General features: G+C 37.3%; 1 long non-coding RNA gene across 8 annotated transcripts in view; it reads left to right on the forward strand.

The window, feature by feature from the left end:
- Positions 1–20,435: 20,435 nt before the first annotated feature.
- Positions 20,436–26,628, forward strand: part of LOC148001080 (uncharacterized) — a 63,445-nt gene continuing 57,252 nt past the window's right edge. For 5 of the 8 annotated variants that reach the window (XR_015638369.1, XR_015638364.1, XR_015638365.1 and 2 more), the window contains exons 1-2: positions 20,458–20,568; positions 26,361–26,512. This is a non-coding gene — a long non-coding RNA (uncharacterized LOC148001080). Of the gene's footprint in view, positions 20,569–26,360; positions 26,513–26,628 lie in introns of all 8 variants that reach the window. The other 3 variants (XR_015638363.1, XR_015638366.1, XR_015638370.1) reach the window with 3 other exon arrangements.

A 26,628-nucleotide genomic window follows, 5' to 3' on the forward strand; every position in this document is an offset into this window, starting at 1 on the left:
GCACCAGTGGAAGGGAAAGCCCTGGGTCCTGCTAAGACTGAACCCCCAGTGAACTAGACTATGGGCGGAGGGCGGCAATGGGGGGAGGATTGGGAGGGGAACACCCATAAGGAAAGGGAGGTGGCGAGGGGGATGTTTGCCTGGAAACCGGGAAAGGGAATAACATTTGAAATGTATATAAGAAATACTCAAGTTAATAAAAAAAAAAGTAAATAAAACTAAACAGTGATGGGGGAGGTGTGCATGACTATTGCTTGTCTCTGCATCTGTAATGCAATTTGAGCCACTCAGAATAGATGAGGTTATAAAAAAGATTTACAGTGTTAGGTGTTTGTTAAATGCAGAAATTGTTTTTCAAAACATTGCATTCTTCCATTCTCTGTATGTTTATGCATAATTTGCAATAGCCTTATTATACATAATGATGAGAGAAAGATGAACAGATAGACATGTGAACAGGAAGTTGGAAGGTGGGTATGTTGAGTGAAGCCCAGGGAACATTTCAAGGATAAATGACTGTCTTATATGATTACAATACATTTTAAGTATAGTAAAAATATCACAGGATAAGTGAAAATTCATTTTACAAATGTGAGCTTCAAACACACACACGAAATGAATAAAATTAGAAATAGAAGAAACAAAATCAACTGAGAAACCTTTAAAATGTGTTTAATTTATTCTTCTACCTCTGTTCAACAATCAAAGATCTAGGATAGAATTAAACCATACAATCAAAGGTTCTTTTGTACTATACAGGTAAGAAAAGGCATCTTAGTTGAAAACAATGAGATCTGAAGTTCGAAATGATCATTTCAAGCTAACACTTCCCAGATATGCAACTTCACAAGTCCTTGATTACTTGAAATATATCTAACATGATTGTGGAAACTATAGCTAGTACTTTGCTTCTCACCCAGTGTGAACAAAGCTGAGATTACATTTTTTTCTCCTGTATTTACAAATTCTACTCTCACTGCTTAGAAGAAACCTTCCAGACAAAGACAAAGCAGAGATGGGAGAGCTTGTGTGACTTGGTTGGTCTTAGGAATGTCTACTGAGTCTATTGGTCGGTTGACTCTCAGGTTTCATTTGTGCTGCATTCAGTTTCAGCTTCATGCTTAGCTTCTCTCCACCCTGCACTGTAAAACTGTTGCAATAAAAACTAAGTTATCACCCACCCCTTTAGTGTATTAAATAGAAAAAATAAAATAAAACCTACTCAGAATTGGTTATGTACTACGTATATCATATATACGAGGTCACAAAAATTTGCATATGGCTAATATAATACAGTTACTATACCAATTTAGCGATGTCTAGATAATTTCTATGTCTTTCAATGTATGCGTAGCCTAAGAGAATTTCCTATCACCGGATTTCATTGTAAAATTTATATTCTTTCCACTCACCTACTGAAGACTGATTATTTATTTATTATTTATTTATATCCTTGTCTTAAAGATTGGAAGGTGTTAAAATGCTTAATTTCAAATGTAATTACAAGGCAGCAAGGAACAACTGATGCATGTTAACAGGGAAGAAAAAGTTCCTGAGGAGTTCTTGATTCTGAGAGTATTCTATTAAAGATTTCTTTCTTTATTGCATCTTCTTTAATTTAAAGTCCATGTCTAGCTTCTATCCATAAACAAGATCTTTTTGGATTACAAATCACTTTTGCAAGCCTCCAGATCATTGCTAAAAGCTCTCATTGCTCACTGAGAATTCTTTCCTAGTCAATTGGAGTTTCTCACTTTGATAAATAGGAACTCATAATGAGCAGAATACAAAATTCTTGTACTGAAAGAGATTCCAAGGGAGAACTAGATTAATAATAGGATAAAAGAGATGTCACTAAATCAGTGTTTTATTTCTGAGGTCAATAATTTGAAGCAGATACAGAGGTTTTTCTGATAATATGGTTGGGTTGGGGGGTACAAAAATTTCTCACATTCAAGCAAACCATACGAATGCACAAAAGCACATTCTGCCTGAATATGTATAAGTTCTCCAAGATTCTTGAGGTTTAAATGAACTTCTGTGAATAAAGTTTGTTCTGTTGTTATATGTTGATTTTCATTAAAATAAAACAAATCAATCTAATGATACTTTATTGTTTACATTGAAGTAGGAATAAAGATTAACTATATATTTTTGAACTAGTTTGGACAATTTGGGGAAACAACAAAAACAAAGCTACTTCAGTGAGCATGCATACTGTGTATGTTATAGCATAATACTCTGTATGCATTATATAAACTCACTTTTTTCATATATAACTGTATTCAAGTTAAATATATATACATACATCTTTAATTTTTATACATTTAGCACACACTTACATATGTTTGTGCTTAATGGATTATACAGACATACACATATATTTACCCTTTTGTTTGACTGCTTTGTATAAACATATAACTAGTTCAAGGAAATCTTTATGGATTTCACGGGTCTTTGAGAAAATATCTTTTTAAAATGTCTGGTATTTGTATTTAAAAATGACATCAGATTTTTTGAGAAGAAAAAAGCAATTTTACACTGTACAAAATGACTTTGAGTAATATGGATGTTTTTTTCACTGTATTCTTAATTAAGAAAGATTGACACCTCGTGAAGGTTCCAAGCCAAATAAAAATTCCAGATTTTAATTAGTTTTTCCAATGATTATGTTTTCCTGCTAGAAGACATTTACAAATCTACAAAATTTCTCAGAGAGAGTTGGAAAAGATAAATAATATTAATAATCCTATTTATTACTTCTGTAAGGGTCATGGTAAGCTGATGTGCAGGCCCAGGACTCACATTAATAATTAAATGCAGTACACTAACTTAGAGCATTCTGTTGGTCTCACCTTTTAACCCACCTTTCCAGCTGTCTACTCAGTCCAGCAAGCTGCTACCACAATCTCTAACCTTGTGACGCTTCACAAAAGCCTCTGGGTACTCTCACCCTTTCATGTTCTCTATGCCAATTTTCCACAGACAGAGGCCCAGTTTGCTATTAATCTAACCTCTTTACCAAAAGCTATACTTTCTAATATCCACTTCTATTCACTACAAGCTCAGAAGACAGATTTAAAAAAAAAAACTAAAGTAAAATGAGATGATATACAGAAATATAAGATTTTGTTTATTGAATTCATCAATACCTGTATAATGAATCAGATTTCTTTTCCAGAGGGGCATTCTCATTTAACTAAATTGTTTGTAAAAACTCTGAGAAACACCTGAAATACTATGTATTAATCATTTATTGCATCACGACCTACTGCATAAGCACACTACTAATTATTGTGTGTAGTCTGAAACAAATCAGTACAGATGCCTCTATCTTTTTACATATCTGTAGAGGCAATACACACATATACACACTTCAACCCCATACTTATTTTGGGTCTACCCTATCTGGGCAGTATTTTCAACTTTTTTATATGGACAGTAGGACAGTCGATTTCACTGACATTGGAATGATATAAGTAAGTCTTTGGGTATGGTTGTAAGTAACCTACCCTCACTAGCCTTTTCACTTCGTCTAAATTTGGCTGTTATTCAGGGAATTATTAAGCTTCAATTGGGTTTGTAAACGGGCATCTGTACATAAATATTACAAATTAGATAAGATCATTCGAAACTTATATTATTATCAAAATGCTTATTGTAAAGGAAATTAGGACTTCAACTTAAAACCAGATACACTGAATCCAATAAAAGAGAGAGTGGGAAAGAGCCTTAAACTAATTGGACCAGAGAGAAGGGAATTTCCTAAACAGAATTCCAATGGCTTAGGCCCTAAGATCAAGAATTGAAAAATGAGACCTCATGAAACAGGAAAGCTTCTGGAAGGAAAAGGACATAGTCAATAGGACAAATTGGCAACATATATACTGGAAAAATATTTAAGATCCCCACATCTGATAGAGGGCTAATATTATATATATATACATATATATAATATTATACACACACACACTAACACACACACACACACACACACAACTCAAAACGCTAACCTCCAAAACAACAAACAACCCAATCAAAAAGTGAATATAGAACTAAACAGCGAATTCACAACAGAGGACTCTCCAGCGGCCAAGAAGTAGTTAAAATAAAGTGTTCAAAGTCCTTAATCCGCAGGGAAATGCAAATCAAAATGACCCTGAGATTCCACCTTACACCAATCAGAATAGTTAGGATTTAAAACTCAGGGAGGAGCACATGTTGGTGAGAATATGGAGAAAGAGGAACATTCCTTAATTGCTGGTCAGATGGCAAACTGCACAACCACTGTGGAAATCAATCTGGAGGTTGCACAGAAAATTGAAAATAGATCTACCTAAAGACCCTGTTATACCAGTTTTAGGCATATACACAAAGATGCCCTATCATGCCACAGGGGCACAAGCTCCACTATGTACATAGTGACCCTATTTGTGATAGCCAGGAGCAACCCAGATGTCCCACAACGGAAGAATGGATACAAAAAATGTGGTTCATTTACCCAATGGAATACTACTCAGCTATTAAGAAGGAAGAAGTCACAAGTTTTGGAGGCAAATGGGTGAAAGTAGAAAATATCATTCTGAGTGAGGTAACTCAGACTCAAAAGAACATTCATGGTATATACTCACTAATAAATAGATATTAGCCATAAAAAATACAGAATACCCAAGGTACAATCCATAAAACCCAAGGAGCTTAGCAAGCCAAAGGACCCGTGAGGATGCCTCAATTCCACTTGGAAGGGAGAAGAAAGCAATCACAGGAAGGGAGCAGAGAAAACGAGGTACCTGGGTAGGAGAGGGGAGAGGGATTGGAAGGAAGGGGAACAGGTATTGGGGCAGTGAAACAGGAGTAAAGCAATGAGGGTCAGCAGAAATAATGGATACAGGCAACCTCAGGAGGTAGAAGGTAGGAGGACCCTCTTTTTATTCTTTCTTTTTTTTTTGCTTCATTCCTTCTTTTTTCCCCCATCTTTATTAACTTGAGTATTTCCTATTTACATTTCGATTCTTATTCCCCTTCCCAATTTCCGGGCTAACATCCCTAACCCCTCCCCCCCTCTCTATGGGCGTTCCCCGCCCCATCCTCCCCCCATTACCGCCCTCCCCCCAATAATCACGTTCACTGGGGGTTCAGTCTTGGCAAGACCAAGGGCTTCTCCTTCCACTGGTGCTCTTACTAGGATATTCATTGCTATTCATGCAGTTGGAGCCCAGGGTCAGTCCATGTATAGTCTTTGGGTAGTGGCTTAGTCCCTGGAAGCTCTGGTTGCTTGGCATTGTTGTTCATATGGGGTCTCGAGCCCCTTCAAGCTCTTCCAGTCCTTTCTCTGATTCTTTCAATGGGGGTCCTGTTCTCAGTTCATTGGTTTGCTGCTGGCATTCGCCTATGTATTTGCTGTTTTCTGGCTGTGTCTCTCAGGAGAGATCTACATCCGGTTCCTGTCGGCCTGCACTTCTTTGCTTCATCCATCTTATCTAGTTTGGTGGCTGTATATGTACGGGCCACATTGGGGGCAGGCTCTGAATGGGTGTTCCTTCAGCCTCTGTTCTAAACTTTGCCTCCCTATTCCCTCCCAAGAGTATTCTTGTTCCCCTTTTATAGAATGAGTGCAGCATTCGCATTTTGGTCATTCGTCTTGAGTTTCATGTGTTCTGTGCATCTAGGGTAATTCAAGCATTTGGGCTAATATCCACTTATCAATGAGTGCGGACCATGTGTGTTTTTCTGTGATTGGGTTACCTCACTCAGGATGATATTTTGAATGTACCAGAAACCTGGGAGGTGAAAGAATATCAGGACTCAAAGGGAGGGAATGTAGATGAAATGGCCAACATTGGGGAGAGGAAACTTGTAGAGTCTACCTCCAGTAGAAAGACAGGGAATCAAGTGGTGAGATGGGGTTGCCGTTCCACAGTCAAAAACTCTCACCCAGAATTGTTCCTGTGTAAAAGAACTTCAGGGGCAAAAATGGAGAAGAGACTGAATGAAAGGAGGTCCAGTGACAGGCCCAATTTGGGGTCCATCTCACAGGGAAGCTCTAAGGCCTGACACTATTACTGATGCTATGATGTGCTTACAGACAGGAGCCTAGCATGGCTGCCCTCTGAGAGGCCCAACAAGCAACTGAAAGAGTGAGATGCAGATGACATCCAACCAATGGACAGAAGTTGGGGGTGGGGGTGGGGGGGCAGTGTTTGAATGGAGGAAAAGCTGGAAGAAGCTGAGGAGGAAGCGACCCCTTAGGATGATCAGCAGGGGAGGGGGAATAGGATGAGTGTGGACCAGGAGGGCCATAATGACCAGACTATAAAAAAGTTTAAAGATAATTTTTAAAAATTAGTACTCTTGTAAAAGCTATTTTATTTTTTATACTTTCCTCTGTCATATACATCAGAATTATGTCAATGTATGAAATGTTCTAGTCCACAAGAAATAAAATTATTTACTGCATAAAAAGAATTGTAGACACTTGAGAGAGCAAGAGATTAATAAATCCAAAATTAATTAGAGATGATGAAATATAATACATGTTATAAACTGAGAATGTTGATTTTTCAATGACTCTGTTGTCACTTGAGACAGTCTAAGCAATAATATGCAAGTGTTTATACAAGTCATTTTAACAAAACAATACTAGAAGAGGAATGTTGATTTTTGAATTAATCTTTATACAGAATTGTGTACCAGTAATTGGGAAAATTCTGGGATATTGTTTTTTATCTTTTTGAGAATATAATACAATTAAATCATTTCACCCTTTCCTTTCCTCCCTCAAATTCTTTCCTTGACCTCTTTTATATCCACGGTCTCTTTTTTCCCATTAATTGTTTCATTGACTTCATGAACGGTTTCAATCATAAATAAGCATAATGCATAGCGATGTGTATGCAAGCATATTATGATTATTATGTATGCATATTACAAATATGTATATAGATAATATGATACATGTAAACACATTCCTAAATATATGCTGCTCAGTCAATCTAACATTATTATATGGATGTTTTCAGCGGTGACCATTTGTTATGAAAAACCAATTAGTATCTTCTTCCCTTCATCAGATTATTTCTCCCTCTCATTTTTAGCCTTACTTAAATGCCAGGAGTTCTTCATATAGACTCCATCTTATTTTCCCATCAACTTGTCATATTTGTTGTTGTTGTTGTTAGCTCATGTTTGAATAGTTATATTGAGATTTTAGGTTTGTGGCATCTGATATTACTATATATATATATATACTCTTGCAACAAACTCCCTGATCTTCTAGTTCTTAAAATCTTTTTTCCCCACTTCTACATTGTTAACTGAGCAATTTTATATAGTCGACCCTTTTGTTCTTTTTTTATAGTAAACTTTCAGAGAAAATATTGTGGCATGTTAGAATATTATTTATTAAAATGATACACAAGAGCTATTAGTTATATTATATATTAGCAGATGTTCAACATAATTTTAAATTATACATGATGATTCAATTTTATACTTGAGACACCTTATGTCACATTTTAACATAATAATTATTTTCTATTAGTATGAAAAATTATGTCATCTAGACAAAAAAAACGCATTACCCAACCTCCATGCCGGCAACTATAGATGAATTTCTATAGCACTGTTAATCTTTGCTTAACAAATATTCCTTCCTTAGCCTACTTTCCACAAAATTATCTTCCTTTCCCAATGCCTAAAAATTCACTGATAGAGATTTGCTCTTAATTCATTAAGTAGCAAAAATGAGAAGTTATAGAATTCATACCCATCTCTCTCAAAAAATATTTAGGTGTAAGGAATCTTTCTACCACCATGTATGTTAATATAGTATAAGAGAATTTATACTAAGATTCAAGAGATGGGCTTTGGAGATAGCTTTTTGGGAAGGACATTTGATCTTCAAACATGAGAACATAAACTTGAATCCCAGCACCCTATACAAAGTTGGACAATGCTGTGTGTACCTGAGATCCTAAATTAAGAGAACTGGAATAGGCTAATCCTGATAACTTCATAGCTAAAGACAAACTTTGATTTCAGTAACCCACGCTGACAAAGCAGTAAGGCAGAAAGCAGTATAGGAAGAGAGCCTTCCTCTTGTCTGGACTCTGCTACATACACACACACTGATTCACAATACACCAACATAAATACACACACACACACACACTCACACACACATATACACTCACACACATACAAAGACACACAAACATACAAACACAGACACAATCAATCGTGTGAGGAACAAAGAAGTGGCGCTAGAAATGCCAGGTGAGGGATATCGTGAAACTTTCTTTAGTGAAGTTCTTATCGAAGTTAGTGATATATGAACAAATACTTGAAAAAGAGAAGATCAGCAAGTTGTAAGAATAGGCTAGAAAGCAAGTTTCCAAGTTTGAAAGGCAACAAGAGACTGTCCTGAAGACAGCAATAGGACTGACAAGGATGAGAAAGCCCTTGAGTCAAAAAGAATAAGCAAGTCCTATGGGCAAGAGGCTCTGACCTCTGAAAGGCAAGATATCTGTCAGTAGAGAAGGACTAGCTGGTCTGAGTAACAATGGGAGGCCCCAGAAAGAAAAGAATCATCCAATCTGTGGGTCTCTCTATGAATCACACTGGAAACTCTACGTATGGGAACCAGTGAGGAGACCAAAGAACTTACAGGGGCATTGGTTAAGTAATAAAGTGTGAAAACTAGTGCTGCACAGATTTAAAATGGGTCAGGAACAAGCCTGTGAGCTTGGGCTTGAGCAAGTGCAGTGTGGAACAGTCATCATCTGAGCTGGACAAAAAACGTTAAGAAGGAAGAACGCTATTCTTCAGAAATGACTCAGATACCTTCTTAGTCCTACAAAGAGGGATATTAAGTAAGCAAAACTATTTCAGAAATTCTCGAATGGCTCTTTCTACATTATTCTTTCCCTTGCTGTCTCTTTGTCTCTCTGTCTTTGTCACTCTCTGCATATGTGTGTGTGTGTGTGTGTATCTCTGTGTGTCTCTGTATCTGTGTCTCTCTATGTGTATAGTATGTGCATGTATTTGTGAACAGGTTACATATGAAAAATGAAAATAAAATATGAGAGAAATTTTACAATAGGATATAAATTCATATTTTATAAATTACTTTTATTAGGAGAGCCATCACAAGAATATTAATAAGTTTTGTCACTATGGGATGAAATATAGTGAGTGGTAAAAAAATAGAGCACAGAGCACATACTTAGTACTACAAAATTATATATATATGCATATACATATGCACATATATATGCACACACACGTATGTATATATGTGTGTGTGTGTGTGTGTGTGTGTGTGTGTGTGTGTGTGTGTGTGTGTGTGTGTGTTAGGATACTTCTAGGTCATGTTTTACTGAGGAAAGTTTGGTACCTGTTTGGGTTTCTTGGTCTTGGTCTCATTATTAAAGAATGGGAAAAATAAAAACTCATGAAGAAACTTGAAGACAATTTTATTCGGGTTTAAGATAAAAACAATAGGATGTAGAAGCTGAAAATCATATTCACAGCTGTCAGGAGGAGGACAGGTCATAGAGAAAAATTCATGTCTTTTAAGTTAGCCAGTTAAAGTTCAGAGGAACATAGGGAAAGCTTAGAGTGTCGACGAAAGAGTGCTTAGGAAAGCTAAGCCATGGGTAATTCAGAGACCAATCACTGCCAAACTGTTCTGTCCCAGGGAGCAGGATTTCTTCAGGAACCTGTAAGTAGAAACAGAACTATGAGCTTATTGAGAAAGAGATAGCTTATTAGACTTTATTTTGCTGTTTTGATTTATTTTTCTTTGGGGTGTTGCTTAGTTTAGTTAAACTAGCCCTAGCTAGTCTGGAACTCCCTAAGCTATATAAAGCATGTTGTTCTTGGATTTGTAGAGAGATTTGACTTTCTTAATCTTCAGAATATGAATTAAGTAGTACTCATCTGGAAGGGTCATCTCTATTGGTCAGTTTTCAAAGTGCTGGCACATGCTATGCATGCTATCTGAGCAGAAAATTAATCACTATTTGAACCAGTTGTAACCACAGTGAGCTACAAAAACACCAGTCTGACACGATCTCCACTGATGAAATTTTGACACAACTGTTAAAATCAACTAATTTATGATCACATCTTAATGGCTCCTCTACAAGATGGAGTCCATCCCTAGCATCATTAACCTGGCTAAGAATCTGTACCTGGGTAGGGCATAGGTAGTGTAGAGCACTTTATGGAACTCTTATAGTCCTCAAGCCTTCTACTTAGATTTCACTGTTTTGAATCTGTTGTTTTTATTTTCCTAGTGCATGCTTGATTGATGAAGTCAAAGTAGAGTGAAGACAGCTTCCAGACTCCTGCATACTGGTTTCTCTCACATATCTTAGGTCTTTACAGACACATTTAATTTGTGTATAAATGCATGTATGTTTAAATAAGTATTTGGAAAGTACACTTTTATATATTATGCATATTGCTTTTCTCCATTTTTTCACTTAATATATAAATGATTTATACGTGCAATGTTTTTTTCTATTATTCTCAACTTGTTTTTCCCCCTTCTATTTAACTTCTGTTTCTTTGATACACACATGCTCTTATAAAAACAAGAGAAATAAAGTGAGAAAATAGACTTTTTTTTTCTGGATGGGTGACCAACTACCTCTCTATTTCTACAAATGATTCCTATAAGTTTATCAAACTGAATGGTTATGTAAATCATCTCCTTGAATTCTTGAACAACAACAGAAGGATTATTCTAAGACCAGTTTGAACTTTTCTAGCTAATGGCTTATTTAACACACACTTACACACACACACACACACACACACACACACACACACACACACACACACAAATGCTGTTTTGAGAGAATGAGAAAATTATGCGATTGTGATGTGATTACATGTTCATGAATATAGTAGAAGCATTAAATCTCAAACAGATTAACAAAGGTTATTATATAATGTTGCCAATAAGACCCCTTAAGAAGACAATACAGCTATTTTGAATACTAAAATATATTGAGGAATCTGCTATGTGATTTTAATTGTTTGAGGCATCTAGGATATTATTTTATCAGTCTTTGATCTATACAGAAGACCAGAAACAATGAAGAACAAAGAGAGAGTCAACTAGACACTAATTAAATATCTGGCTGTGGAGACACACAACCTTAATACCCGTTCTCTAAAGTTTAGGTCGGAAGAATCACAGTTTGAAATCCATCTTACTACATATTGAGAGCTGTGGTAAGACGTAATATTGTGTAGTGACGTTAAACTAGAACTACACAAATATCTTTAAATTTATATAAATAACAAATATGTTTATTAGTTTTTCCATTTCACAAAAAGTCAAACTAGAAGAATAAACGTTTTGTAATAATTTCAAATCTTTTTTATTGTTGGAGAATGTGTAGCATTTTTTCTTCTATCTACGTAGATGTTTGGGCATTGAACCTTTGCACTTCAACAAAGAGCAATGTGGAGGGATGACTGTGCTGAAGTTTTATTGAAGGTGCATGTACTTTCTCTCTGGCTGCATCAAGACTAAATAGGCTTACAGGGAAAACCCAGTGTTGACTTCCATTTGAGGTCCCCACTGCCTGCAGGCACAATTGTCCATCAACCCTATAGAGAACTGTAAATTTATTTAGAAGGCCTGTAAATGAGATTGATCTAATAATAAATACCACTAAGAAAGAAGCTGGAGGAAACAGTGGAAACAATTACTCTTCTATTACCGCCTCAGCATCCGCTGAAGTTACCGCCACTATGAGAGCGAAGGAAGAGTATTTTATGACAAGTAGCAAGCTTTCTGACAGAACGATGGTAGACTTTCTAGCTGTACCCTCTAGAGGGAATAGTAAGATATGTGTGACATATGCCTAATTGACTAATTATCACCGTGTGTATGTGTATGTGCAGTGTTGAGAGGATCTCATCCTAATATATCAGGTTTTTAAAGCTTTAAATGGAGTCAGCAGACCTCTCAGTCATATACACCTTTGGAGCCAAAATCTCATGTCATAAATACTGCTGTGATCTCTAATAGCCAACTACATGTTGGGCAAATGCAGTTAGCTTAGAAATATCAAATTATTAGGCCATTTGCTTTATTTCCAATGGGAAAGACCCGAGGGAATCTATAAATACTCTAAACTCATACTTGCCATGTGAAAATTTTACTTGTCGCTGAATTATTACTTGGCTTCTGAAAATCATTATCTTCATTTGGCTCCCTTAGAGAAATAATTTACCTCATATGGACAAGCACTTTCCTCCCAAGAGGGAGGGAATTTTACTAGCCTGAACCTCACAGGATCACAAAGACTTTTAATTGTTTCTTTTGTGCTGATGGCTTCTTTCTACTGGTGAGAGGACTAATCATCTTATGCAAATATCGATTTCCTGAAATCATATGCTGTTTGGATTCAGTTATTCTATTTCAATTTCTGTCCTCAGCAAGAGAATGGTGAGAAATAAATAAATTTCGAGAAAAGTCCTGTAATGTTATCCTTTTAATTTGACAGCTTATTGTAACACAGAATATTTTGAAAATTTCAAAAAACTATGTACACAGAAATTCATATATATAACTTAGCATATAAACTTAGTGGTTTAGTTTCTTGCTGTATTTCCATATGAAAACTCATAAATTAAAAAATATAATTAAACATAAGTTTATCACTAAGAAAACACAGTAGCAAAAAGAGGGCCAAATATAATTTATTTATTAGTACTATTTAGCATTTTTATAAATATTGTTTTGTACAAGGCCACTAGGTTACAGACTATGTACATACTATTAATGCCTGCCTATATTCAGATCTGAGCACCACTGAGCATATATTCACATGTAAACACAGATTTCTGAATATTTTTCTTTTATTCTATTTTCAGCGTCCCAATGGTCTGCTCCTACGGGTTTTTGTTTTATTTTATTTTTTTATGTAATGTTCTGTCTGAATCACTCTGAATCTCTCTACCTGGGCAACTTTATGCATTCTAAATGAAGACAGCAGAGCTGTGGCCATCCCCTAAGAACAATGTTCTTATTTCAGGATGCAGACGCCAAGCAACAGGAGTCCTGAAGCAGCATCTGACTCTAGCTTGTCACGCTTTACAAGCTGTTGTTGTTTTTTGCGCTTTTTTTTTTCTGCCTCCTCGCTGTCCTGGGGGCTGCTTGATTGTCCTCTGGAAGCTTCCACCATTGATTCCCCATTTCCTTACTGTGATGTTCTTCCTGGGAGACATAAGGGCTTGCACAGATTGTTCTAATGAGGGTAATGCACAGAGCTCTTACAGATAAGATATGTGGGAAGCAGGAAGGAAGCGTCGGGGGACGCCCAAATGACTTATTTAATCTGTAGCTCTCATTAATCTACATACTATGTGCCCATTCCCTGGAGAGGTTAGCACTACAGTGATACCCTGCTGTCTGGAATTGATGTAGGATTTCGGGGTGGGGAGGGGAAGGGGTGATTCTTTCATTATCTCTTAACTGAAGTACCAAGACAGAAGGGTGTGTGTGTGTGTGTGTGTGTGTGTGTGTGTGTGTGTGTGTGTGTGAGAGAGAGAGAGAGAGAGAGAGAGAGAGAGGAGAGAGAGAGAGAGAGAGAGTTGCTTCTGAGTTTAAGTGACAGTAGTACTCAAGGGACCCGTTGTTGAGAATATCCCATCTGGGCAGTAGAGGCTACATTACATGGATTTGGATTTGCACCAGGCAGAAATGTTTCCCCACTCCTCCTCTGAACATTGTAGGAAAAATGTGATTTCAGAGGAACAAAGATAAGTTGTGGGAGAAAGACTAAGAATGCAAAATGGAGGGACTCTTTCTTAGTATAAATTTCACTGTGACGGTAAATGCAAGGCAGCCACTGAGAGGTAGATTCAAGTGCTGTTTTATTTATTTTAAAACATTATAGATGCGCTCAAAAAGACAAGCCATCAGTCAGCAATGATAGGGAGCATGAAAATGTATAAGGATAAATTGAGCTTTAATTTTTTTTTCTTGACTAAGTATAGACATTCATCATAGCTCACTTGTAATAGCATAAGACCTTCCCCCTGGCCCTCAACTCTTCTCTTTGTAATATCATCTAGTTTGTATGTCTTAAACCTAATTAGAAAGCAACCGTCTGCTGTTTTAATAATGACTGGTTTGTTTTGTTGTTTTTTTTTTCCTTTCAGCCAATATTGGTGAAGCCCACTGCAATTAAAGTTATGGCAAAAGTTTATGCAAAACAGTATGATGTTTCTGCTAAACAGCGTGTGAAGTCCTCCTTGTGATGCCTAATTACTGGTGTCATGGCGGCATCTGTGCACCCTCAGCACTCTAATGGGCTGCTCCTTCAGGACTAATGCATTTTAATTGATGCTGTTTAGCCTGGCTTTTGCTTCCTCACTCACATGAGAAGCTCTGCCCTTCTGCTCATCTGTCCTCAAATGAGCTTGGACTCTGCTGGGGAACTCGGTGCAGATGGTCAACAAAAGGTGAAAATTGCCAGGATCCCAGCTATCAGTCTCCTTTCAATCAAGCTAGAATCTGAATTACTAATCAGCTTCCTTCTGCCCCTCCACTCAGCCTTACTCTGAGGCCTGAGATGTTTACATTTGGATTTAATGCTAATCTCTCTTTGTCAAATGGCTTTATCAAGTCCCCTTTGATTTGAAACACACCTTCTTAACCAGCAAATCAGGGACAAAGTATTCCAGTCCCTCATCCTGTAGTTCATTTCAAATACAAATTGTTCTTTCTTTGGAGAGAGAGCTAAAGACTAGATGAATTTCTTTTCCTTTCCAGTATCAACTGAAATGGGAAGAAAAAGTACTTGAACACAATAGAACTAAATGGCAAATCACGTGTGTTTCTCTTGAATTGGACGGTACATCCTCCACAGAATTGTTATCAGCATTGCCATTTGCCTCTTCACAAACACTGCATTTGGACTTTGGTGTTCTCTGAGCAGCATGTATTTCATTCTTGGATAAGAAGTCAGACACACAGGGAAGAATAAATTATGAACACTTTTACCACACTGACTTTACAGTAAACATATCAGGCTTTTTATATAATCTTAGTGTTTGTACATAACTATTTTCAAAATAATTTCATAAAGCTCAACACAGATTGTAAAGACAAAGGGAACCTAAAGGATCTGACAGGATCTGTCTATCCCAGGTTTAGAGAGGAGCTGGAAATCAGCTACCTCTGATGATCAATTAACGGGTCAGTGGCATTACTCTTAGAGGCAGTGAGTACCAATCCTTCTTATGTGACCATAGAGTGAGAAGTGTCCTGAAGTTGTAATGACTTGCTGATAATTTTAAGTGACATTCAGTCTAGTCATTTTTCTCTGCTTTAGAGAGAAAAAGGGATAGATAATTGCACTCTCTTAAATCATCATGATCCTAGTACTGGTTTCTAGGCAACCATAACAACTGAATGAAAAAAAAATAGACTTTAGAAGATTTCTTTTTTTTGAATAAAATGCATGTTTTTGCCTGTCAATCTGGGTTTTCTTGCGCTTCATATTCCATAATGAGATATTTATACATTTGAGCTTTAAATTAAAGAAAAAAAACCTCTACCATCTCTAAGTGTTATGCATATTTGCTTTATGCTGAAAGACACTTTTCTTAGAAGCAACTTAATAAAATTGAGATGCTCATCCCGGTTATATTAGGTGGTAGACATGCTTAAAATATGTGTTCCTGCAAACTTTGTAGACAGAAGAGGATAAAAAGCCAAAGCTTCAACAAATGCATTGTTGTAAGATTCAATAAATAATTGAAGCAAGTGTAATTAAACATTTACATCATCATAAAATCTTCATAATACTGAAAGCTATCATGAAGACATGCACATGTTATTTCCTAATTCTTACAGTAATCGTCACTTTTCAGTTAGGAAGAAACTGTAGATATAGCTTATTCCTTTTACCCTTATGTGTGTTCTGAGATTTGATGGACCTTATGACTTCGTGCTTGTGAACAAGGACCTGTGAACTGCTCAGCCATTGCTAGTCGCTCCCCTTTTAAATGAATTTTACTTCATTACCTCTCTCTCTCTCTCTCTCTCTCTCTCTCTCTCTCTCTCTCTCTCTGTGTGTGTGTGTGTGTGTGTGTGTGTGTGTGTGTGTGTGTGTGTGTGTCCATATTGGTATATACGTAGAAGACTGAGGAAAACTAGTGGCAGTCTGTTCTTACCTTTCTATCAATGAATTCAGTCTATGGAACTCTGACCATCAGGATGAGCAGGAAGCAACCTGCTAAGCCATTTTGCCTGTCCCAAATGTATACTACTATTAAGTCAATTTTAACATTTATAGTTTGGTGAGTTTTTTTTCAGAATCTGAGATTACTGTTCAACTTTGAGTTGAACTAAACCACTCAGTGTTTATCTTCTAGAAAAGTAAATCACTGGAAAAGAGGTATGCACTTTTGAGAAGCTCTCTATCATTAACATCTGTGGATTGTTTCTTAAATAAATTAATGAATGCTATCCACATAATTTTCTGTTTCACAAGAAAGATATTTTATTCCTGATATAGCTAAACAGTTTATATCAATTCTGAGGATTGAGAGATGACAAACGATGTGGTTACCTCGTCCACATGGAAGGATATAGTTAAGCAAGTCAAAAAAATTTTCAATAAGATGCTCCAACAGCCTTAACGATGGGACTCTTCCAATCACAAATAGAGTATTCAAAAGCTATAATGAACCGCAAAAAGTATTATACATCTCATACTAAATACTCTGAATTAGTTGGTCTTATTCACATTGAGACAAAGGACTTTCCTATGATCTTTGTTGGAATAAAGACATGCACATAGTTTAAGCCAGAATTAATAATATCTCTCAATGTTCATGTGCAAGGATTTCTACATTGCATTTGTACTATGTGAAAACAATAAAAACATAAGAATGTTACACAAAACTGAAAGTTTTCTTATATATCTCAAGTATATCATCAATTTAAACATTATTATACTAAAATTAATTAGCTATAATAGCTCCTATCTTAGACCAATTATGTAAAAATATATCTTTGGTAATCATAATTATTACTTGACATTTTTTTGGTTCTTTTTTTCGGAGCTGGGGACCGAACCCAGGGCCTTGTGCTTCCTAGGCAAGCGCTCTACCACTCAGCTAAATCCCCAACCCCATTACTTGACATTTTTTAATGCTTCCTAATTGACCTGATTACCAATTCAATAATATTTATGTAGACTAACAGAGAGGTAGGTGAATATGTTTCCATTGTTATCATTTACATTATTCAAACCAGTTTTAGTCTTTTTAAAAGTTACAGATGCAATGCATTTAAATTTTTCAAACATGTACATTAAATTTTATCATAATATTCTTATAGGATAGCACCTGCAATTAGAGATGAAATCTACCAAAAGATGAATCAACAAATCAACCAATGAACTTGATAGTGTGTTAGAGACAATATCCTATTTCAGAGATTCTCTGAAAGATTCAGTTTGCTCCAAAAGTTTTGATGTCACAATCCTATGAGAAGTATTCAATAAGCAGAAGGATCTTTCTGCTGAAGTGAAAGCTTACTGGTTTTCTCTCCACAGATTTGCTTTGGAATATATCAAGTTGAACAAAATACTAGGATCATGACACATTTAATCATGCTAAGATATTTTTAAAATGACCCCTATTTTTATTTTATTTATTATTCAGCAGCAATGAATATAAAAGCCTACCACACTGAGAATAGTATTTGAAGTGTTCATGAATAAATAGAATAAAGAAGAACATTTTAATTAGTAACAATAAGGAAAAGAAGGTTGTTCACATATCTTTTATATTCAACAAAAAGGGAATAAATAACTTTGTGTTCGTGTTTAGAAGGTCTTGTTCTTATGGTTCATGTAGCAGCCACTAGGGAATTCATAAGAAAGTAGAATTATTTCTTGACCACATTAATTAATATATTATGAAACTCTCAGCATGTATTTAAATCATTGCTGCTAATTTGTAATTGTAATAAAGCTCCATTACTATAGTTACCTTTCAAAAATAGAAACCCATCACTGTAACTCACCCCACAATTAATTTATTCTCTATCTACACTCAAATAGGATAAACGTTAAAATAGAGTATTTTTAAATTGACATGGGAAATTTTTAACATATAAATGTTAAATATATGTGTGAGCATAATATGTGTGTGTGTAATCACAAGTAAACCCATCATTTATTTTCCCAAAACAAATGCAAACTCAACTATTATCATAGAAGAAATTAACCAGTTCACATTTGTTACAACTTTTTGTGCTAGATATCCAATTTTTAGCAGAGAAATAAGACTCCAAGAAATAAGAAATTGTGATCATCTTTTCAGAGACATTGAGTGACAGTTTCTGAAAATGTCACAGCCTAAATGATTCCTCAAACTTACCATAAACAAGCCCAACCCCCACTCCACACACACACACAATGCCCAAAACTTAGGAGCAATAATGACGCACACTGTAACACAGAACAAAAGATAGATGGTATTTTTTAATGTGAGCAAATAGAAATTCAAGAAGAGAATACTACAAAGGAAATGGATGCCACAATGGCACAATGAAAAGTATGAGCCTATATAAGAATAAATCAGTTAACTGTGATAGATTAATATGTATCATATAATCTGATGAGCAGATTAAAATAATGACAAAAAATAAATAGGGCCAGAGACAGGAGATGCACCTGTCCACGGTGGAAGTGGAAAAAATGTGAGAAAGTATCAACTAAGGGCGCTTCTTCCTCCACATACGGGCTAAACGTTTGATGTTTCTAACAATCTGTTCCTTTCCTTGTCCTATTTACGAAAGGGGGAGGGGGAGAGACATAATGTCTAAATTTGTACATCTGAAAAGATATTGTTAATATACACATACAACAAGGATATACATTTAAAACAGACTAACCTTTAAAATCATTTTATTTTAAAGTATCACGGTAAAATGTATGAAAGAAAAACAAACAGAAGAATCAAAGACAGACATACACGAAATAAGTCATGTCTATAAGTAGAACAGGGGTATGGGGGGTATGGCTCACAGCTAATTTTATTCTTGAACAATGAAGGACAAACTTAATGACATGTTGAGAAAAATAATACAACAAAATGATTACCAATTTGTCAAATAAGAATTCTATGTGCGTCAGAACCATTCCTAAAATTGAATCAAAGTGGCTTGTTTTTTGGTCCAGAGAAGTCAGTCTTTCAGGACCCAGTCAATGTCCATCATGCATCCTTGTGGAAGCCTTTGGGCCCCCAATACTAACCAATAGAACCCTGCCCTGACACTCATCCTAGTCAGTTCTACTCCCTAAAAAGAGTCTGACTGGGACTGTATACAGTGTTTGATCTGCCCACCATCCCAGTTGGGTTTGACTGGGACACAGCCTACAGAGTAGGGTCAGCCTGGGACATAGACTGAGGCATAGCCAGCAGAATAGCGTACCCTGACCTCCATTTCTGCTCCACAGCACCCCCATTTCCCAGGAAATCCTGCTATCATCAGGATCATCCAGCCACATGACTGAAAACCGGATGACTAAAAAACAGCTTATGAACATAATCACCAGACCCAGGGCAGTATGGCATAACCAGAACCTAACTATCCTGCTACAACTAACCACAGATACCCGAATGAAACTGAAGCACAAGATGAGGATCTTAAATCCAATCTTATAAAGATGATAGAAGCCTTTAAAGAGGACATGAATACATTGCTTAATACAAAAAACAAAAGCAAAACAAAACAAACAAACAAAAACTACATTCGTGCAGGCAGAGAGGCATTAAAAAGGAAGCAAATGAATATTAAAAAACACAGGAAAATACAATCAAACACGTAAAGGATATGAAACAAAAGCAATAAAGCAATAAAGTACAAACTGAGGAAATACTGGAAATGAACATATGGAAAGATAGAAATAGAAGGAAAAGATTCCCAGCTCATAGACCCAGAGAACATCTTCAACAAAATCGTATGAGGAATTTGTGATTTTCTTTCCTAAAAAAAGAGATACCTGTGAAGGTACAAAAAGCCTATAGAACACAAAACAGATTGTATCAGAAACAAGACTCTTTCTGTCACAAAATAAAACAGGCAATATGCAGTAAAAAGAAAAATATCTAAAAGCAGCAAGGTAAAAAGCCAAGTATCATTGAAAGCAGACCTATCAGAATTACTCTAGATTTCTCATCTGAGAGTTTAACATCTAGAAGGACCAGGCAGATGTCTTGAAGACCTGAAGAAAGCAGAGATGCCAGCCTAGACTACTATATCCAGCAAAACTCTCGGTCACTGTGATGGTTTGTGTTTGTTTGGCATAGGGATTGGCACTATTATGACGTGTGACCTTGTTGGAGTAAGTGTGTCACTGGGGGCGTGGTCTTAAGAGCCTCAGCCTACCTGCCTAGAAGTCAGTCTTCTACTAGCAGCCTTCAGATACTGATGTAGAACTTTCAGCTCTACTTGTACCATGCCTGCCTGGATGATGCCATGTTCCCACCTTGATGATTATTGACTGAACTTCTAAACCTGTAAGCCAGCCACAATTAAATGTTGTTCTTATAAGAGTTGACTTAGTCATGGTGCCTGTTCACAGCAGTGAAACCCTAACTAAAACAGAAGTTGGTACCAGGGACTGGGGTATTGCTGTGATATGCCTGATCATGCTTTAGTTTGGAAGAGTGTAGATTTTGAGACTTTGGATTTGGAAAGCAGTAGAATGCTTTAATCGGGGCATAATGGGCTAACCTGGGAATATGGAAGACTTTGTTGTTGAGAGTGATTTGGACTGCACAGACCTAGCTCAAGTGGTTTCAGTGGAGAAGAAGCTGAGAGACTGTTTCTGTTAATTTTGGTGAAGAATGTGACTGCTTTTTTCCCTTGTCTGAAGAGTCTACCTGAGGCTAAGGTAAAGAGATTTATATTAATTGCATTGACAAAGGAAGTCTCAAAAAACACCCAACAGAGACATTGTTCTCTGAATAAGTCTCAAAAAAAAGCATTTTGAACAAGCATAGCAAGCTTAGTAAGGAAATATAAAAAAATTGTATGGTTTAAGGAATAATAAAGGGGCATCAAGAAATAAAGTGGGGCTCAATCCTATGTTCTTTTTATGTTCAAAGAAATAAAGAGATTTAGACGTGGTGGTCTCCGGAAAAGATCCCACCCTGCTAAGTTTATTGATTGTGTTTGCAGTTGAACTAGGAAGAGTTTGGACTTTTAATCTGGAATGAACTACAATCCAAAAATGGATGACACACTTGTGACCCATGTCATGAGGCTAGAAGACATGGGGTTTTTATCTGGATCTTGAGGAACAGTGGCCATGAAAGGGCCTTAGGGTCCAGGCAAGGTAGTACATACCTTTAATCCCAGGAGACTAAGCAAAGTAGATCTCTGATTTCAAGGCCAACCTGGGATGGATCAAGTTCTAAGCGAAGAAATGCTTAAATCCAAGCCTTTTGTTATAGGCCTTCATTCTCAACCTTTAGGAAACAGAGTCAAGCAGATCTCTTGAGTTCAAGGTCAAATTACAAAGCGAGTTCCAGAACAGCCAAGCTTAGGCAATGAGCTATCAATAAAGTCATTTACTCCAAGTTTCGTTTTGTTACCTTATGAATCAGCATCCCATGACACCAGGGGATTCTTAGAAGACAGCAAGCATACACTTCTTTCTTAACATTGCAAAAGAATTCAGAGATCTCTCTGCCTTTGTTAAGCATAGGTGACAAAATAGTTGGGTGGAACTCTGCCCTGAAATTACCATTTCCACCATTCCTGAGCCTAAACTTGCTCTGCGCTAGGCTGATCCCAAACTCAGGAATCTATCTGCCTTAGTGAGCAAAAACAAAAATCCTTAGCTGGGTGAGATCTCCTGGGATCATTACTCCCCAAATCTCTCTACTTTTGTTCCTTTAGATCAATGAAGCCCCTCATATAACTCCTATTGCATCCTTACTTTTGGAATAGTTGAGAAATTATGTATTTTCAAAGCCATTTATTCCTGCAGTCTTTAAGGCTTTCCTGAAGGTCCCAGTGTTTAGCATTTTGCCAAGACATAGCCACAGCTTAAACTCCTGGACTCATGCTAATTATTATGGAACCATTAATATAAACTGTGAGGACATTCCTCAGAAGGAAAGAGTTCTCCATTGCTAGTGGGTCCACAAAGTATATATATTACTACACAAACAAGCCTGACAAGCACAATAGCCATCGGCACTCTTTGAGGCTCATGCAAGTGTTCTGTCCCGGGTGCAAGAACTATGTCACTCTGTACCCCCTAGGGTCATATTGGGCTCAGAGACATAAACCTTTATATCTCTCAAATGAAGAATGGATACAGAAAATGTAGTATATCTACACAATGGAATAATACTTCATCAGTAAAAACAGGGACATCAGGAATTTTGCAGGTGAATGGATGGAACTAAAAAAATATCATCATGACTGAGACAACTCCAACCCAAAAGGCAATGAATGGTACTTATAAGTGGATATTAGCAATAAACTACTGGACAATTATGATATAATCAACAGACTCAAAGAAGCAAAACAGAAGAGACCAAGGGAGGATGGCTGGATCTAAAGAAGGTGGTCTTTGCCTGGCCCTCCAAGAAGAATGCTGTTTTTATGTCAACCAATCGAGGATATTGAGAAATAAAATCCAGAAACTTCAATCAGACATACAAAATTTCAAGGAACGTGAGACCTCCAATTCCTGGATTTCTGAAAACTCTATAAGGAAGTAGTTACACCCTTTCATAATGCCTTTCCTACTCTCTCCCTGCCTCATTACTGTTATCTTGACATTTCTTCAATGACAGATACAGAAAATTTCTAATCAAACTATTAATCAGTTCCTCTTACAGAATTTCCAGCCGCTGTCCACAGAGGAGTCTGATACAAACGTTTACCAAATGGATACTGATGATGAAAGTCAGCTATACCCCAAAATTGACGACGCCCCAAGACAGCAGGAAGTAGACTAAGAGACATGGTTTCCCTATTTCCTCTTACACCATCAGCTTCTCCCTTCCTCTTGTTTTTCTTCTTTTTGTAAAAAGAAAAAGGGAGGTATGTTGGTAATAGGAACTGCTTTCTCCTCTAGCAGTGATGTCACCTGGTCACTTATTCATCTGTTGCCATGGCAATGGCATACATTCCCAGCATACCTTTGGTTCAGCACCTATCTTAACTTGGGAGCAGTTATATCACATTTCAAATAAAAGGCAGACATTTTCTGCCCTCTTCCTCTTTTTTACTCTCTCTCCTGTCTTTCTTAGCCCACCCCCAAACCCCACTTTGTCTCCATCTTTCCAATAAACCTCCTCCCCCCGGAGATTTTGTTGGCCTGGTGTGGTTTGTCCGGACCTGAGCTGCGATTTCCATCCCAGCACATGGAGGGACCTGACTCCAGCCACATATGTAGCAGAGGATGGCATTGTCCAGCATCAATAGGAGGAAAAGCCCTTCGTCTGGCGAAGGCTCCTTTCCCCAATGTAGAGGAATGCCAGGGTATTGAGGTGGGAGTGAGTGGGTAGGACTGGGAACATCCTCATAGAAGCAGGGGGAGTGGGAAGTGGTGATCAGAGAGTGGGTAAAGGATAACATTTAAAAGGTAAATACCTAAAATATCCAAGAAAAATAAAATTAAAAAAAAAACTCAGGTGACAGCAGATGCTGGCAAGGATGTGAAGAAAGAGGAACACTCCTCCATTGTTTGTGGGATTGCAAGCTGCTACAACTACCCTAGGAATCAGTTTGGCAGTTCCTCAGAAACTTGGACATAGTACTACCTGAGGACCCAGCTCTACCACTCCTGGGCATACATCCAAAAGATGCTCCAACATATAACAAGGACATATTCTCCACAATATTCAAATAAGTTTTATTTATAATAACCAGAAACTGGAAAGAACCCAGATGCCCCTCAAGAGAGGAATGGATATAGAAAATGTGGTACACAATGGAGTACTACTCAGCTATTAAAAACAATGACTTTACGAAATTTTCAGGCAAATGGATGGAATTGGAAAATATCATCCTGAGTGAGTTAATCCAATCACAAAGGAACTCACATGGTATGCACTCACTGATAAGCGGATATTAGCCAGAAAGCTCTGAATACTCAAAATACAATTCACAAATCACATGAAGCTCAAGAAAAAAGAAGACCAAAGTGTGGATACTTCAGACCATATAAGGGGGAACAAAAATACACACACTTAAAACTCAGACATATCTGTAAATCATTTTGTTCTTATCTTAGTAAGGGTTTCATTATTGTGAAGAGTCACCATGACCACAGGAATTTTTCTGTTTCTGATTGCATGTTTTTATTTACATTTTAAATGTTATCCCATTTCCTGGTTTCCACTCCAGAAACCTGCTATCCCACTGAACCCCTGTTTCTATGAGGGTTCTCCCTCACTCACACACCCACTCCTTCCCACTTTCCCGCCCTGACCTTCCCCTACACTGGAGCATCTAGCCCTGAGAGGACCAAGGGCCTCTCCTCCAATTGATGCCTGACAAGGCTATCCTCTGCTACATATGCGGATGGAGCCATAGGCCACACCTGTGTTCTCTTGGGATGGTAGTTGAGTCCCTAGAGCTCTGGGGGGTGTCTGGCTGATTAACATTGTGTTCTTCTTGTCCAGTTCCAAACCCGTTCAGCTACTTCAGTCCTTTTTCTAACTACTCCATTGAGGACTCTGTTCTCAGTGCAGTGGTTGGCTGGAAGCAGCTGCCTCTATTTGTAATGTTCTAGCAAAGGCTCTCCACAGACATCTATATCAACTTCCTCTCAAGATGTACTTCTTGGCATCCACAATATTTTCTGGGTTTGGTGGCTATATGTGGGCTGCATCCCCACGGGGTGTGGGGGGGGGCAGCCTCTGGATGGCCTTTCAGTTTCTGCTCCACAATATGTCTCCTTATTTCCTCCTTATACACACACTTAAAACACAGGTGTGGCCTATGGCTCCATCCGCATATGTAGCAAACGATAGCTTGTCAGGCATCAGTTGGAGGAGAGGCCCTTGGTCCTCTCAGGGCTAGATGCTCCAGTGTAGGGGAAGGTCAGGGCGGGAAAGTGGGAAGGAGTGGGTGGGTGAGTGAGGGAGAACCCTCATAGAAACAGAGGTTCAGTGGGATAGCAGGTTTCTGGAGGGGAAACCAGGAAATGGGATAACATTTGAAATGTAAATAAAAACATGCAATCAGAAAAAGAAAAATTCCTGTGGTCATGGTGACTCTTCACAGTAATGAAACCCTTACTAAGATAAGAACAAAATGATTTACAGATATGTCTGAGTTTAAGTGTCAATAGTTTTTACCTTCTGATTTGTATATATTCAGAGCATTTTCTTTGGTTTTAAAGAGCTGCACTTTTGTAGGATGAATATAATAATATGAGGTTCCTAACATTTGAAAGTTAATATCCTATACATGTTAACAAAACAACAACATGTCAGCATCACATAGATAGAATATGAGTAGAACTATGATTACATAATAATAATTTCTCAACATTCCAGTCATTTTATCTAATTATGAGGTGCAAATAAACTATGAATGGCCCCTTTACTTATTTATGTTTATAAAAGACTGGAAACATCAAATTAGAATTCAATCTTTTTCTTTTTTCCCTTAGCAGTCAGTATCATATTTCCGTTTGAATAACCTATGTGTTTTCCGGAAACCTCCAGGGTGCCTAACTCTAGGAGAAAGCAGAGGCAAAGCGTACAAACTTTTATGTCATCCTGTCATGCTGTGGTATCTCAAGGTGGTTTGCTATGGCATTAAACTTACAAAAGGTATCTTTCCTGCTGAGTTAATTAGTTAAAATCAGGGTTGTGGCAATGACAACAAGCACTGCTTAAATTCAGGCTTCAACCTGGAGCCAACAGCAGCAGATACGGGAGTAGTCCCTTGAGGTGGGTGTATTGTAAGCCAAGGGAGACCACCTGCAGAGACATTTTCAGGGGTGAGACGTAGTCAAGCCTGCTTTAGTTGACTTCAACTGGTGAAAACAGAAAACAATACTAGAAGTCTTGATTTTTGACTGACATTTTGAGTTGGAGTTAGCTGTGTGGTATAATATGACCTTAACACGTGTCACAGGGGGGAAAAAGAATCCGTCCAATACTGTAAGTTCTGAATAATTGGCAGCAGCAATGTTTTGATTCACTTAGAGTCCATTAAATAAATGAGCTAGGCTGTCAGCGAAGGAAATCTTAGATGTTTTACACCATGTAAAAAATGACCAACACACTCTCTGAAACCATTCAAAGGGGTGATGTTCTGCATTTCTTTACAGCTAAATGCAGATCCCATCCAAGGCAGATCAATAAAGGACACGTCTGTGTGACTGAACTCGAGCAACAGACTTCTGACAACCTGCAAGCGCCTGGAAACACCTTTGGCTACATTTATGTAATGCTTCAAATATTCTATTGTTACTTACACAAGGTGGGTACTCCAACTTTGAAGTGTTATCATTTCTGCCATGTTTTTGTAAGGAATTGCGTTTATTTTCAAACTATTTCTTTTTTCCTCACTTTGAAATGCTCTTATCACACATTAAA

This window comes from Rattus norvegicus, chromosome 15 (genome assembly GCF_021556685.1).
Source record: "Rattus norvegicus strain SHRSP/BbbUtx chromosome 15, alternate assembly SHRSP_T2T, whole genome shotgun sequence".
Classification (NCBI taxonomy): domain Eukaryota; kingdom Metazoa; phylum Chordata; class Mammalia; order Rodentia; family Muridae; genus Rattus; species Rattus norvegicus.